Consider the following 15260-nt stretch of genomic DNA (forward strand, 5'->3'; position numbering starts at 1 on the left):
GCAATTTGTGCATGTGAAAAGATATTTCAATAAATTCAACACTATTTACAATTTGGCCATTGTTTATTTTTCCATGCACTTGTTTGCTATATGGCTCATAAGCATGCCAAAGGTCATTGCATTTAATAATACATAGCATCAAACCCGATAGCTAGCATGCCCTTTGGCCTATTTGTGTTTTGAAGCATTTTAGGCCACATTGCACTTGTTTGGGATATCCAATTCTGCTGACATGTATAGTCGGAGGGGGAAAAACTGGCGTCTGAAATTTTGTTACTCCCTCAAATTTCAAATTTTCACACCTCTCACCCATCAAATATTGGAAGATTAGGTACTTGCAACCTACCCCCACCCTGCAAATGCCTTGCAACCCGCACACACCTCGACGTGACCTTGTGTAGATTTTGGTTTGCCATTGTCTTCTTTCGGGTAAGTTGTCTTCTATTCTTTGCTTTCCTCACAAGCTAGGTTCTCTGGGTCTATTTTGGACTTGATCGTGGCCATGGCATCAATGGCAACATGCAATGTGTCATGCCTTGCAAGAGAAGTAGACAAAGGCTACGAGACAGGAAAGCTAAAAAGCTAGGGCAAGGAACAAGGAACAGAGTGTGGGTCAAGGAAAGCATTGGTAGGGTATCGAATCGGCAACAAAAGACACTTTTGCAACATCTATGAAGGGAGAAACAACGAGAATAAAGAAGAATCCTTGCAAAGCAGCAGCAAGAAGCAGTTGTGCAGATGCATGCATTTGATCATTGCCATAGGAGTGAAGAACACGAGCCATGGTATCACGATTGGTGGGAGCATTCGACGTAGCAACATCAGGCCATTCAGGTGATTACTAGTCTCGATACTTCACAAGCTTTAGCCTACATCCTAAAGTTCATAGAGCAACCCTACTAGCACCTTGGGAGATGCACGCCCAAAGGGCAATGCTCTCTAACCTGAGAAACGGCCTACACAAAGTTAAAGGGGTGAACAGCTTAAATCAAGTAGCTACAAAGAGGGCAACATTAGCTATGTTGGTGTCCCTTGAAACAAAGGAGAAATGGCCTGGGTGCACAATGTCAAAGATTTTGTCAATCAAAAGGATCAATGTGGCTCCAACGGTTTAACGTAGAGCAGAAGCAATGCACAATCATCTTGATCTGAGAAGTCTATGGGCTTCAACAAAATGCAAGAAAAGGAGAGATGGCCTAAGTGTGAAATTCATTGCTACAATGATGGCGATTTGGCACGAAAATACGAGATTTTCTGCAAATAGAAAGGACGTTTTGGCACGAAAATACAAGAGTTTTTACAAATAGAAAGGACATCTATAAGAAGCGGACAGGATGCAAGGTGTTTGAGGAGCACATCATACCTTGTGGTGTGCGTATTTACTGTACGGCAATTAGGGATTATACCACATGATATTTAGTTATATGCATAGTTTATGTCACTTATATAAAGTGAACGTTGCAACCAAACTGGAAAACATGAAGCATAGAAAAAAAGGATAAACAAAGGTACAAATGAATTTGTAAGTTTTGTTGACTCTTCTAAAAATTATTTTGGTGGCGGCGGTGGGCTTGTTTTTTCCACTTCTACAGCATGTAGTGTCTTTTACAAAACAATCAAGTGGGTGCAAAATTACAATCGCAAACACATCCACTCATGAGAACAAATGAAATTGGTCTTGCAATGTGCAACGGCTTGTGATCAGCATCAAAAGACACCGAGATGTGCAAATGTTAGATTTTGTGTATTGAGGCAATTGCAGCCATGATTTGACAAGCAACAGGTATAGGTTATGTATCAAAGCGGGGCCATGATATATTTGACCAGCAACATATATTGAAATTCTAAAGGGGCCAATGTTCAATCTTGCAACACCATGGAAACTTTCAAGTCCCGAATGATTTGTACCACTGATAAAAACTCATGGTCGATTTATTGGCAATTTGCCATAGCAAGTTTGAAATGAGAAGCTAGGAGATCTAATATTGGTAACTTTCTTCAGTAAGGTCAAATGCTATGCATATGTTTGAATGATGATCTACCATTTCTCTTAAATCTTTAGAAGGACATCTTTTTGAAGAGCCGTAGAATCCAACTTGTCCAAGATAAATTTCCTGGTGCACCCGCTTAGAGCTTAGCCAATTGCTTATGAATGATCCTTCAAATCTCCTGTGCCATTTTAGAACCAACCCTTTCCCAAGGAGGAGGAAGGTGTGTAGATTCTCATTGACACTGTAGATGAATTGGAGGAACCGGCCATGCACTACAAGGCACAGGCCATTTTTTGACAAAAATACCAACCTTTTTTACACTATTAAAAAAAAAAAAAGGTGCAAAGGTCGTTATTTACATTGCTATTAATGTCGAAAAACATGCATCGCTACATAAGCTTTGATATATAATGACATTGGTAAAGGTCGGTATATATCAACCCTTAATAGAACTTTAAAAACATTTAGTGGGGCAAAAAAGGGCTTGTTGTGGCCCCATTTTGCCCCACTAATGTTTAGTTTTTTGCATTACAAAAGAATGTTTACAAGCAAACAGGCGAGATAAAACTCTCAAACCTTGTTTGTTACAAAATTTCCCTTGTGAAAAGGGTGATACAAAATCCCTCAGATGAGCGGACAGAGAAAAGAATATACATGCCGAAGTATATACAACCTTATTTGTTACAAAATTTCCTTTTTGAAAAGAGTGATACAAAATCACTCAAGCAAGCCGACATGAAAAATCATATACATGCTGAAGTATATACAACGTACTACTAATACTACTACTACTACTGCTCATCCGAATCGTCAGAGTCATCATTGTCGGAGTCATTGCCCGTCCTCGTGACCTCTGCCTGATCCCTAGCCCTTGTCGAAGCCATCTACTGCCTCCTCATCATCACCACTCGCCTCTACTGATCGGACATTTGAGCTTGCACCCTAAGAGTGAAACCATATTAATTTGAAATTAGATTGGAAATTAGATAATAAAACAATTTAAAAAGTGAGATTACAATTTGTAGTAGACTTATACCAAGTGAAAGCCCAATCGACTGCCACTCCCCATGCCTCCATCGCAATAAACCACATCTTCACTCCTATGTGGAATGCGCATCTCGTATCTTCGTTTGTGGGAAGGTGACCAATCGCAAATTGCTGTGGACCCAAATCACGAGAGTTAGATAAAGTGCATGCAATATGTAATAAAACAAATGGAACAATAAATTAAATGAGAAGAAGTAGACTTACCACCCATGCCTCAAATGCGGCCGTTCTGCCACTGTTGAGGTGCGAAGTACCTATGGTATCTAGCTATCTCCTCTCAGCCCTCCTCTGATTGTTGAACTTTTCGGAGTTGTCCCTGATTCTTTATTTTAAAACTTCAAGTCAGCTTTGTCTGCCCAACTGGGTTTCGGCTTCTTCGCTGCAACGGTAGTTCCCAAGATTGACCTACGATGCTTTAAGATAGCACACATGCACTCTAGCATGTAATTGTCTATGAACTCCCAATTGGATAGGTTAGGGTATGGTCTTTTCAATTCCTTAATGACAGCCTTCTTCTTCTTTTGTCATCTTGGTGCCTCCATCAATTGTTATGTGCTTGAAATAGTGGCTCATCAACTGCCTCATGGTGGCCATCACTTCTTTGCCCTTTTTATTTTCTATGATCTCTCCACCCCTAGTGATGTCATAGTACAGGTCCTTAGGTGGGGCCGTGGGAGTGGGAGTGGCACTAGAAAAGCTAGAGCGAGGGGTGGTACTCCGAGCGCTTATGAAGCAAGAAGTAGTAGAGGGAGTGGGAGTGGGAGAGGGCAAGGGACCTGTACTGGGTCTCATGACCAAGTGGAGACTTATAGGGATGTGACTGTGCTGACTTGTCTACATCCCTCGAGTCACCACAGAAACATCGACCCCTCCTACTCTTCCTTCCCTTACGATGGGTATGCCCAAGTGATGGGTTACTCGGGACCTCAACTCCCAATTCTTCTAATATGAGGTCATACTCTTCATGGAATACATACTTGCAGTCCATGAAGATCTCTACACAACCCATTATGTCCTTTATAGTTTCATCTTTGTAGGTCCAGCAGTTGTGGCAGTATCTCCAAAACTTACTGAGATCCCGTAGGTTGTTTCATGCTTGCCTCAGTCACTGCTGTGCTCCATGCGCCTTTGGTCAAGACCCCACCCAAGCGCATGCACTTCGATGTTATAGTTTACCCAGTCTGTATCATTCGCAATCTTCTCTCCATGGACGTGTACATGGCACCTTCGATAGAGGAGTTATAGATCTTATGGAGAGGCATATAGGTTTCTGATATTCCTAGAGCTCCCAGACATACCAATGACATTTTGGTCAGGGGAATCTTGATGTGGACTAGGCATGACTACCCAGAACATGGAGAGTGTGTAGGTATGTGGTTGTGTCTTTACATGTATAATGATTCTTTAATGACTCTCTTTCTAGCGCATGTCTTATACTAACACATTCATGCACGCATGCAAGACTTGCAATAAGTGGGTACCACATGCTTGTCTTGTTTGTGGGAAGGGTTTGAGTGCGCCTGCACAACACTCCAAACATTTGAGGAAAATGGTTTATGAAGGTCATGCTCGATACCTTTCGCTATACCATCTCGCCCGTGGAGGCCAGCTTGATCCACCACCCCCATATTTGAAGGCTAGTGATTGGATGCAGGCTTGGAGGATGAATGGAGGGTAGCCACCTCCTAGTATGAAGAGGCTATCAATCTTTCACGATCTTCCTGTTACAAATCAATCATCTCTTGGATCCCATGCATATCTTTAAGAATGTGGGGGCTACTATTTGGGCACACTTGTTTGGTGACAAAGAATCGAGAGGAGTGCGAGAAGACTTGCGTGCTTTGAATAGGATGCCTCATTTGTGGCCCCAAGTGCGTGTTTGTAAAGTTGTCCTCTCGAAAGCAACATGGATCCTCTCCAAGAGAGAGAAGGCAGTGGTCAAGGTGGACATTGCCTCATTTCGAACACCGACAGGATACATGTGTTGCTTGAAAGGAGAATTTTCAAAGGACAATATGCTTAGTGGGTTCAAGTCCCATGATTGGCACAAGGCCTTACATGTATTCTAAGCTGTAGGATTTTGTGATGCGTTAGTGTAATTATGATTATGTTATATTATTGACATGACTTCTTTGTTGCTTGGATATTTCATCCTCCCAATTATAGTGGAAGGGTGCTTACAAGAAGATGGTAGAAATGCTATATTCAAGATTAGTGGTATTGTGAGGTATGCTTACTATCAACTCACATTGCATTTTCTTCAATTTAAGTTGAATAATGTGTAGACTAATTATGAATCTTACATGGGCATGTGAAATAGGTGGATATCTCAAAAAGAGATCTCCACATTAAGCATCAAGAAGGCTAGGGTGGACTCCATCAAAGCCGTATGCTTGCTTGAGAAGAACTCTCCCTCGAGCATTATGACAACTCAAGTGCACTTACTTGTGCACATAGTTCATGAGGTGGCCATTGCAGGTACCATTCATAGTCGGTGGCTATTTTTTCTTGAGCGGTTTATGAAAACTTTGAAGGGATTTGTAAGGTAGAGAGCAAGACTGGAAGCAAGCATGGCAAAGGGATGGCTTGTGCAAGAGTCATTAGTATATATCACGGAGTTGCTTGCATCCATGGATCCTGATATGCTATAGGCTTGGCATAACAAGGATGATGATCGTATTGTTGGCGAGGTTCCCCAAGGAAAAGGGATTGAAAGAAAGATGAGTGAAGAGAAAATGGAGAAATTCAATAAGATTTGTATCCCAGAAGTGGATTCAGAGATATGAAGCGGCCAAAGTAGAAAGAATAAATGCAATGATGAGATTCAGAGTCATGCATAGGCGAGTGCAACCCCTTGGGCACCAACTCCCTTTAGTAAGAAAACCTATCAAAATCTTGAGTATGAGATGAATGTAACAATATGCCATGAGTTAAAATTAGTCAAATTAACGTGGTTGTGTTCTGCACTAAAAGAGCTGCAATATGTCTTTATACCTTGAAATTTGGGTAACACATGAAAAAGTTACATTAATTTGAAAGGAGAATATCTTAGTCTATTTTTTGTTTTACCCCCCCCATCCAAAAGACCCCCCCTTGGGCCTCACATATTATGAAAAATATGTACAAATCTTAAAATCTTGCATATTTTTCAAGGTATATAATTTATTTTATTTTATTTTTTAAATTTATTTAACTTAATTTATTTTATTTATTTAAATTATTTAAAATTTAATTTGTTTTATTTTAAAAAAAATAATTTTTTATTTAAATTTAATATAATATAATTTATTTTTTTGATTTATTTAATTTAAAAAATATATTTTTTAATTTAATTTAATTTTATTTATTTAAATTATTTAAATTTATTTATTTATTTAAATTTTAATTTTTTTTCGTGTGTCTTTTTTTGGAGGCCCAAAGGGCCCTCACTTAAGGGAGGGGTTAATCCCCTCCCCAAAGGCGCTTGCGGGCCTTCGTGGGCCAACCTATTGCACGTGCAACAGGGGCCCTAAGGGGCCTTAGGGAAGGGGATTAACCCTCCCCCCTAACCTGTTGTGTGCGCAACAGGTTAGGGGGGGTTAATCCCCCCTCCTCCCTCCTGCCTCCCCGCTTCCCCGCCTCCTGCCTCCCCCCTCCCGCCTCCCCACGTTCGCCTCCCCCCTCGTGCCTCCTCCTTTGCCTTCCCCCTCGTGCCTTTGCCTCCGCCCTCTCGCCTCCCGCCTCCATCCTCTCCTCCACCTCCCTGCCTCTACCTCTCCTCCCCAAAACTAGTCCCTACCTCCCCACTCCCAAAAAAAAAAAGCCCTTCCGTCTCTCTGCTCCCAACCTCCCCGCTTCCAAAAAAAAGACCAAAAAAAAAAGTACTGAAGGGGAAGGGGAGGGAGGGAGAGGGTGCAAGAGAAGAGGGGAGGGGGAAGCGGGAGGAGAGGGGAGGGGCAAGCAAGAGGAGAGGGAAGGGAGGGGAGGGGAAGGGAGGAGAGGGGAGGGGGAAGCAGGAGGAGAGGGGAAGGAGGGGAAGCGGGAGGAGAGGGAAGGGAGGGGAGCAGGAGAAGAGGTGATGGGGAGCAAGAGGAGAGGGCAAGGGAGGGAGAGAGGGAGTACTTGGGTGGGGAGATAGTGGAAGAGCTCGAGGAAAGTTGTGACAGAGAATGAGGAGAAGTAGAGTTTTATAGAAAATGGATAGCTTTTCGGGCAAGTCAGCTTTTTTAGGTCAAGTCAGTTTTTTTTTGTTTTTTAGGTTTTTTTAGTTCTTTTAGGTTCACTATAAGTAGAATGTTCTTCACTCTCTCTTTCATTCAAAGTTCATTCTTTCACACTCCACGCTTGTCTCCTCTCATCAACCTGTTATAGGATTCAATTTTCAAAATGTTGCAAGAGGTGAGTTCATTTCCAACGTATTGCGTACGCAAGAACTTTCTAAGAATCAAGATTTTGTAAATTTGAATTTTTTTTTCAAATCCGATTCTTTTCTCAAAAACCTGTTGCGTACGCAATAACTTCAAAAAACCATTTTTTGCATTAAATCTTTTCCCATAAATCTCCCTCTTTACCTCAAACTCTCATAACCTATTGTCACAAATTTCTCTCAAACTCAAACTCTCCCAGCCTATTGGCCACGCAACAATTTTTGAAAAAAAAATACAAAATAATCTATTATAAATTTCTCCCTCAACCTCAAAACCACTCAAACCTCCCTACCTATTGTGTACGCAATAACTTCAAAACAAAATTTAACCATAGATCTCTCCAAAAACTCTTCTCATGACACTTTATTAATATGAGAAATCCATTTATAATATTTTTTCTCCATAATATAATAATTTTTATTAACTAAAGTTAAAATATAATTTTGCTAAAAACATATATTGTTAATCTATAGATTAATATAATTATTATATAAATACATTAATTTAAAAAATATAACAATGAAAATGTGTGCTTTATATAATACTTATTCTTCAATAGTGAATGTATTTGTAAGGTAGTTCTTAATATGAAAAATCTCCACAATATTCTTCCTGCTATTAACAAGATATTAAATTTTAATTTTAATAGAAATATACATTATTAACTAAACCCTAAACCCTAAACCCTAGATCTTAAACCTTAAAATAATAATCATAAACCCTAAAACCTAAATGCTAAATCCTAAATCCTTAGCCCTAAACCCTAAACCCTAGATCTTAAACCCTAAACCCTAAATTCTAAACCCTTATCCCTAAACCCTAAACCCTAAAACCATAATCATAAACCCAAAACCCTAAACACTAAATCTTAAATCTTAAGCCATAAATCCTTAACCCTAGATTCTAAACCCCTAACCCTAACCCTAAAATACAACCAAAATTTAATGACTTTTTTCAATTTATGCAATAGGTTTGATATACCTCCCAACCTGTTGCAAGTGGAACAGGTTAATGGTGCACCCAACCTATTGCAAAAGTCAAGGAATTTTCTTGATTTATGCAACAGCTTGGATATATCCCCCAACCTGTTGCTTGAGCAACAAGTTGGAGGTATATCCAACCTATTGCACAAATCAAGAAATTTCTTGACTTGTGGAACAGGTTGGATATACCCCCAACTTGTTGCTTGAGCAACAGGTTGGGGTTTGGGGGTATATCCAACCTGTTGCACCAATCAAGAATTTGCAATAGGTTGGATATACCCCCCAACCTGTTGCTCAAGCAACAAGTTGTGGGGTATATCCAACCTGGGGACCCTAACCTGTTGCTTGAGCAACAGGTTGGGGGATATATCCAATCTGTTACACAAATCAAGCAACAAGTTTCTTGATTTGTTGTTGCACAAATCAAAAAAATTAATAAAATTTTGGTTGTATTCAGGGTTAGGGTTTAGGGTTTAGGGTTAAGGATTTAGGATTTAGGGTTTAGGATTTAGAGTTTTGGGTTTAGGGTTTAGGGTTTAGGATTTAGTGTTTAGGAGTTTAGGGTTTAGGATTTAGTGTTTAGGAATTTAGGATTTAGGATTTAGTGTTTAGGGATTAAATGTTTAAAGTTTAGGATTTATGGTGGTTAAGATATTTTGGTATTACTTGTTTAAAGTTTAAAGTAATAATAAGCTCAATGATTATTTATTGTCTTTTTTTGAGTTGCTAATATTTTTGTACATAAAACAGGTATTCACCCTAATAGAGGGTATGGATGTGGTGTTATATAAGAAGAATGAAGTGGTGGCTTTTGGATAGATTCATAGTCTTGATCCTATGAATGTGTGTCATTTCCAACGTTGTGGTGAGAGAAGATGTCTAGTGATAATCACCAACATTGTAAATCCTGAAGTACATTTAAAATATCCACATGGACACTTTGAAACATTGGGAGATATTTTACAATGTAACATATTTGATATGCAAGCACACAGAACGCTTTGGGACCAAGATGAAATTATTCCAAAGACATACTTTCAAGATATCAAGAAAACTTATTTTGAGGGGAAAAAAGTAGAGTTGTTATCTTGCTCTAGAGAAGTTTTAACAATTGGCAACTTTAAGGGCTATGCTCAGAGTTTTGTATAGTGGAGATAATTAAGTTGACTAGTGCAGGTGTCATTCAAAATGCAATGGATAGTACTTCACATCTAGACATCCATAATACTACGTCTCATCTACAAGTTCATAGTACTTGTAAATGGGGGTTAGCTTTCTTGAAATCAAGTTTTCCTAAGACAGTTTCCTTCAATGTCATGGAAGACATAATAGAATATTATCAGAAGAAAAGGACTATAACACAAATGGGATCCAAATTGATAAGAAGCTATAGTAGTGATCAAGAGTATCATAGTGGCATGCTCACAGGTATTGAGGACATTATAGTAACAGATGTTGATGCAGAAAAGGTTTCTTGTGTTGCAAGTGACTCAAATATACTCACTAGTATAGAAGACTTGTCTTGTGTTGCAAGTGACTCGAACAGGCTCACTGGTATAAAAGACTTGTCTTGTGTTGCAAGTGACTAAACAGGCTCACTGGTATCTGTGTTGCAAGTGACTTGAACAAGCTCATTGGTATAGAAGACTTGTACTGTGTTGCAAGTGACTCAAACATGCTTACTGATATAGAAGACTTGTATTGTGTTGAGAAAATAATAAGATGGAACCACAAAGAAAAATACACGCAAAGATCGATGGGATAAGTGATGCAATAACAGGTTTTGATGATATTAGTGACAATGATCATGATGTTACCACTCGAATGTAGGGCAAAGGGGGTAGAGAATCTGAGACTTGTCATGTTGTTCGTAATATTGTTGCTAGCATGCCAGAGAATATAGATGGGAGAATCTTGAGTTACGAAGGAGAAAGAGTTCAACCACAAAATTCATGAGGCATTGGCAACAAATTGACATCAATGAACATGTCTACTAGATTGCCATTTCCAAGATATTATAAGGCATCAAATAATTCTCAAGCCCACACAACATTTGATTATAGAGATGAAGATTCAAGGAAAATGGATTTGAGGATTGATGGTCTTACAACTGGAAAACGCAAGACACTATTTACAAAAAAAAAGTATGTGAGTGTGAAGAGGCGAAGAATCATGGCATCAATTCCAAAACCAAAGAGACATGTAATGTTATCCGAGGAGAATATGGAAAGGATGCTTATGTGAGTTTGTTGCAAGAGACTTTACATTAAAAAAGTTGGGAAAGATGATTGTGCAGCCATACGCCTTGGTATTTGGAGTAAGACAGCGCCTAATAGACATAACTATCTTCTTCAAGAGTTTTCATGCTTTCTTCATCAAAGCACTAATCAAGATTTGAGCACAAGACACTGTAAACCTAGATTGAAACCCATGGTTAATGGGAGACCCATTTGAAATCGAGGATATCAATGGTTAACTGGACTATCACATGGCACATACTAGACTATCTAGGTAGGCGTGAAAGAAAAAGTGGTTCATACAATTCATGGAAATACCTACAAGCTTAAATGCCATGGAAGCACTATAAATGCAACTGCAACATTAAAGCAAGTTCTTGAAGACCATGCATTACCACAGCCTCATCTTCAACAAACAATGTTAGATGGACGTGTCGAATGTCAACAACATCTTCCTTTGGGAATGACAAAGAAGGTCATCCTAGAAACTATCAATAAAACCTTACAAGACAGAGATGAGAGCATGATTTCATGGTCAACCTTGTACAAAATTTGGCATAGAGATTTTTGCCATGTAAGATACCATCAAAGCAAAGGATGTCAAAATGTAAGACATGTGATGAATTTAAAAATGCAATTGAACATAGTAAATGTGAGAAGCAGCGAGGAAGATATATTAAATGGCGATCAATCCATTTACGTCATGTGCAGGATGCTCGAAAGTTATATGCTTCTTGGAGAGAGGAAGCTATTTCGCATGTCGATAAGTCCATGTGCATCACCATTGATGGCAATATGGACTAGAATACTACAACTTTGCCACGAGATAGATGTATCCCACTGGCATTGGAGGGCAAACGTAGACTAAAAACACACTTGTGTGGAGTAGTACATGGATACCGAATCTTTTGTGATGTATGGATTGATAGTTTGCATAACCATGATAGTAACCAGGTTGTTACATCAATCATGAAAGCAATAAGAAAGGTTAGAGATACTCGCGGATGTTTACCTAACACATTGCGAATAATTGTTGGAGAGAGAACAAGAATAAATATATATATGCTTTATGCTCTATGTTGGTTGGTTTGAAAATATTTAAAGAAGTGGAAGTTGGCTTTCTTCTTGTTGACCATACACATGAAGACATAGATCAAATCTTCAGTGTTATCTCTAGTGAGTTGAAGTCAATGGATGTTTTGAAAATGGAGGATATGCTATTTCGAATTGGGAAAAAAATTGGAGGGTCTCGCAAGGAAGAATCAGAAGTGGCTATCTTAGAGAGGATGGTAGATTGGAGAGCATTCATAGAGCCACATTTACAAATAGGAGATGATGCCCTAATAGGACACACAAATCCACACTACTTTCGGTTTCACATGCATAACAATACTCTAACAATATTCCAGTGATGCAATGGAAGCACTACTCAGTAGATGGAGATCATTTATGGAGTGAGTCATATGCTTTATTACAATGAATAATTCTATTGGAGGAAACTAGATTTGTTCTTGCAAAAAACAAATCACTTGACATAGATGAAATGAAAGGCTTGAAAGCCTTCATTAAACATCTTGAAAGTATGATGTAGAAATATGTTGAGCAATCAACTAAGAATTTGGAGACAATTAAATCAACTGAAGCCTTATCCAATCTTTAGAAAGACAAGAAAACTTAATGAGCATTGAATACTATGAATCCTTTTGGCCGAAACAAGCTAGGTCACCAAGTTTTCCTTTGGATATAAATATGTTAGTAGATATGGAGGAAGCAGAGGAATGCCTTTTACCTCAAAAATATTGTGGCAGGAAGGGATACAAACCCTTACCAGAGTTTATACCATCTAATGAGATTGAAGAGGGTCTATTTGTTGCAGTTTGGGCATCTAATCCAAGTTCAGAGTTGGATGACCAAGGTTGCCTAATTGGGGTTGCAAGGGTTGCGAAGATAGAAAGGGATGGCAAGGGAGCTCCTATAACATTCATAGCTTTATGATATGAACCAAAGCCATTGAAAAATCTCTCGAGAAGATATACAATAAAACAACTCTATGAGGGATGCTTGCAAAAGAAACGTGAATGGGTTCCAAATAATGAGGGATTAACAGAGGTGGAAGTCAGTAGCATTATTCATTGCTGGAAATTGAGGACACGAAGTTTTGAAAAGAAGCATGGATACAATGTTGAAAAATGTATCACAGTCCCTTGATCCAAGTCGTGTCCATATTAAACATCATTTGGCAAGACTTGACCCATCAAGCGCAAATACATTACATGAATCTGATGACTCTGAATAAGATTTAGATGCATAAGATAATGTTTTGTATGCTTTTTTCCATACAAATGGTGTATCTATACACCACCAATAAGTTAATGTATTATATGGTTTGGTTTTCAAAAAAAGGGTGTATCTACACACCACTTATATATTGAATTCAACAAACTCTTTTTTTTCAAAAAAATGGTATATCTATACACCACTTATATGTTGAATTCAACAAACTCTTTTCATATGGTGTCATATTTTCACTTCATAGTGTTAAAATTGAACTAGAGTTAGGAGACTACTATTATTATTATTATAGTTATTGGATGGGGGCACCATGCACAAGTTTGGGAATTATAGCTTCATTGAGCTTTTTTTTTTTAAATTAGAGGTCACTACTTGACCTTTTAGCTTAATAAGGCCATATTTGTATATAAGTGACCCATTTAGTGCTCTAAAAAACCCAATTTTTGAGCTCACTAAGTGAAGTTGTGTGGAGAGGATATGCTCCAAAAAAGTCCAAACCAGGAGAGAAAGTCCAAAAATTTTGAATAGTGTGTTAGGAGGGAACAAGTGTAGGTCAATGGGCAAATCTTTCCCTATATAGAGTTATAAATATTAGCCCTACTACCACTTTTAGGGAAATTTTATCAAATTTGAGGCTCTTAAAATTAGCCCACCTTTATTTTTGGGCTAATTTATCAAATTTAAAGCTCTACATATTAGCCCAGCCAACTTGGAAAAGCCTCTAAATTAGCCCTTGCTCTAAAATTCGCCCCCTAATTTTTTTGTTGGAGAGGAGAGAAAAAATTAAGAGGAGAGAAAGAGAGGAGAGAAAGAAATTAAGAGGAGAGAATTATGTTGAGACAAGTCGCTGTAATGGGATCATACTAAGGGTCATAAGGTCTATGGTTGTGAGTGTGATCACATGAGTGAGTGTGTGAACACATGTGTGTGTGTAGGTGTGACTGATGATGTGTCAGTCAATAGGTGTGATTGAGTGAAGATAGGAGTGTGTTGTGTGATTGATATATTCTAGGAGACATTGGTGGTCTTTCTGATTGAGATGATTGTGGATCTAGATTCCAGCTACTCGTGGGCAATTGCCTATATGTACTCCATTCTATGAATGAATCAGTTGCCATTGCCTTCATACTTATGCCATTGTCCCTACCTCTTCTAACTTGTCATCATGCTTCCATACTTGCACCAACATAGCCTCCTAGGTGCCATGTCATCACCTTCTTCATCCCTTGCAACTCCATCTTCATTTTGCCCTCTTCTTGGCTGAGATTGTTGCATCGAATCCTTCTCATCCGATCATTGGATTTCAAAATCCTTCTCACTATAGCTTTCCCACACTAGGGTGCACATCCTTACTAGAGGGATCTCCAAAATTGCATGTCTATAGCCCATGCCTCTGTGATTTCTAGTGGCCAAACTATCTCAAAATGTGGCTGCTACAGTCACAATTTTGATCGGCCCTCTTAGTTGCACTTGGGCAACATGTAGAGCTACTTGTTGCTGAGATTTTTTTAGCTTATTTTATCAAGGAAATGAGGAGATTTTGTCATACCTTTGTCGAGTTTTGAAGTTGCTGCCCCGAGAAGTGCCGCACAACATTTCATCCCTGAGCTCTACTAGACATAGTCCTCAGTAAGGGTCTTAAATTTGTCCAGAAAGCCCTCTCATTGCTGCTATAAATAGTTCAAAATTTGCCCTCCAGATTCAATCCTCTCAAATCGGAGGGGTACCTGTTATATCTGGTAGAGGTTATCTCAATTGGCAATGTTCTAGTGCTCAAGTTTTTTAGTTATATGTCAGTATTCTTTGGTCTTTTCCTTTGTTGAGCATTTGAAGAAGTTTTGAGCAACATTTTATGCCATCTTTGAGGTCCTATCTGCAGTTTTAGTCAAAGGACTTAGTCAAAGTCAATATTCTCTTCAAGGGTTCAGGTTTGCATTCAACACTCTGCATCACCTTCTCACTTGAGGAGTTGGTTGTTTAGCGGCTCTTATCAACGTGGTGACCTTTACCTCTTTTGCCAAGTTGTCATTGTTCTCTCTATATATTGACTGTGGAAGACTTGTTTGAATTATATGGATGTCATTTATATTCATGTATACAAGGATGATATGCTATGTGCATACAACAAGGAAAATTTGAGGATAATTATGTATGGCTTCATGTTTCATACACTATGCTATGCAACATTGAGATTTATGTTCCCAAGAAACTCCATACTCCGCGCATTGTTCTTGGCACCTCCCACTCTTTCACTGCTTCAGGATCCATTTTCATCCCATCTTTTCCCACCACGAACCCCAAGAA

This window comes from Dipteris shenzhenensis, chromosome 5 (genome assembly GCF_047967505.1).
Source record: "Dipteris shenzhenensis isolate YYH24624 ecotype China chromosome 5, Dip_SZ_1.0, whole genome shotgun sequence".
In the NCBI taxonomy this organism is placed as follows: domain Eukaryota; kingdom Viridiplantae; phylum Streptophyta; class Polypodiopsida; order Gleicheniales; family Dipteridaceae; genus Dipteris; species Dipteris shenzhenensis.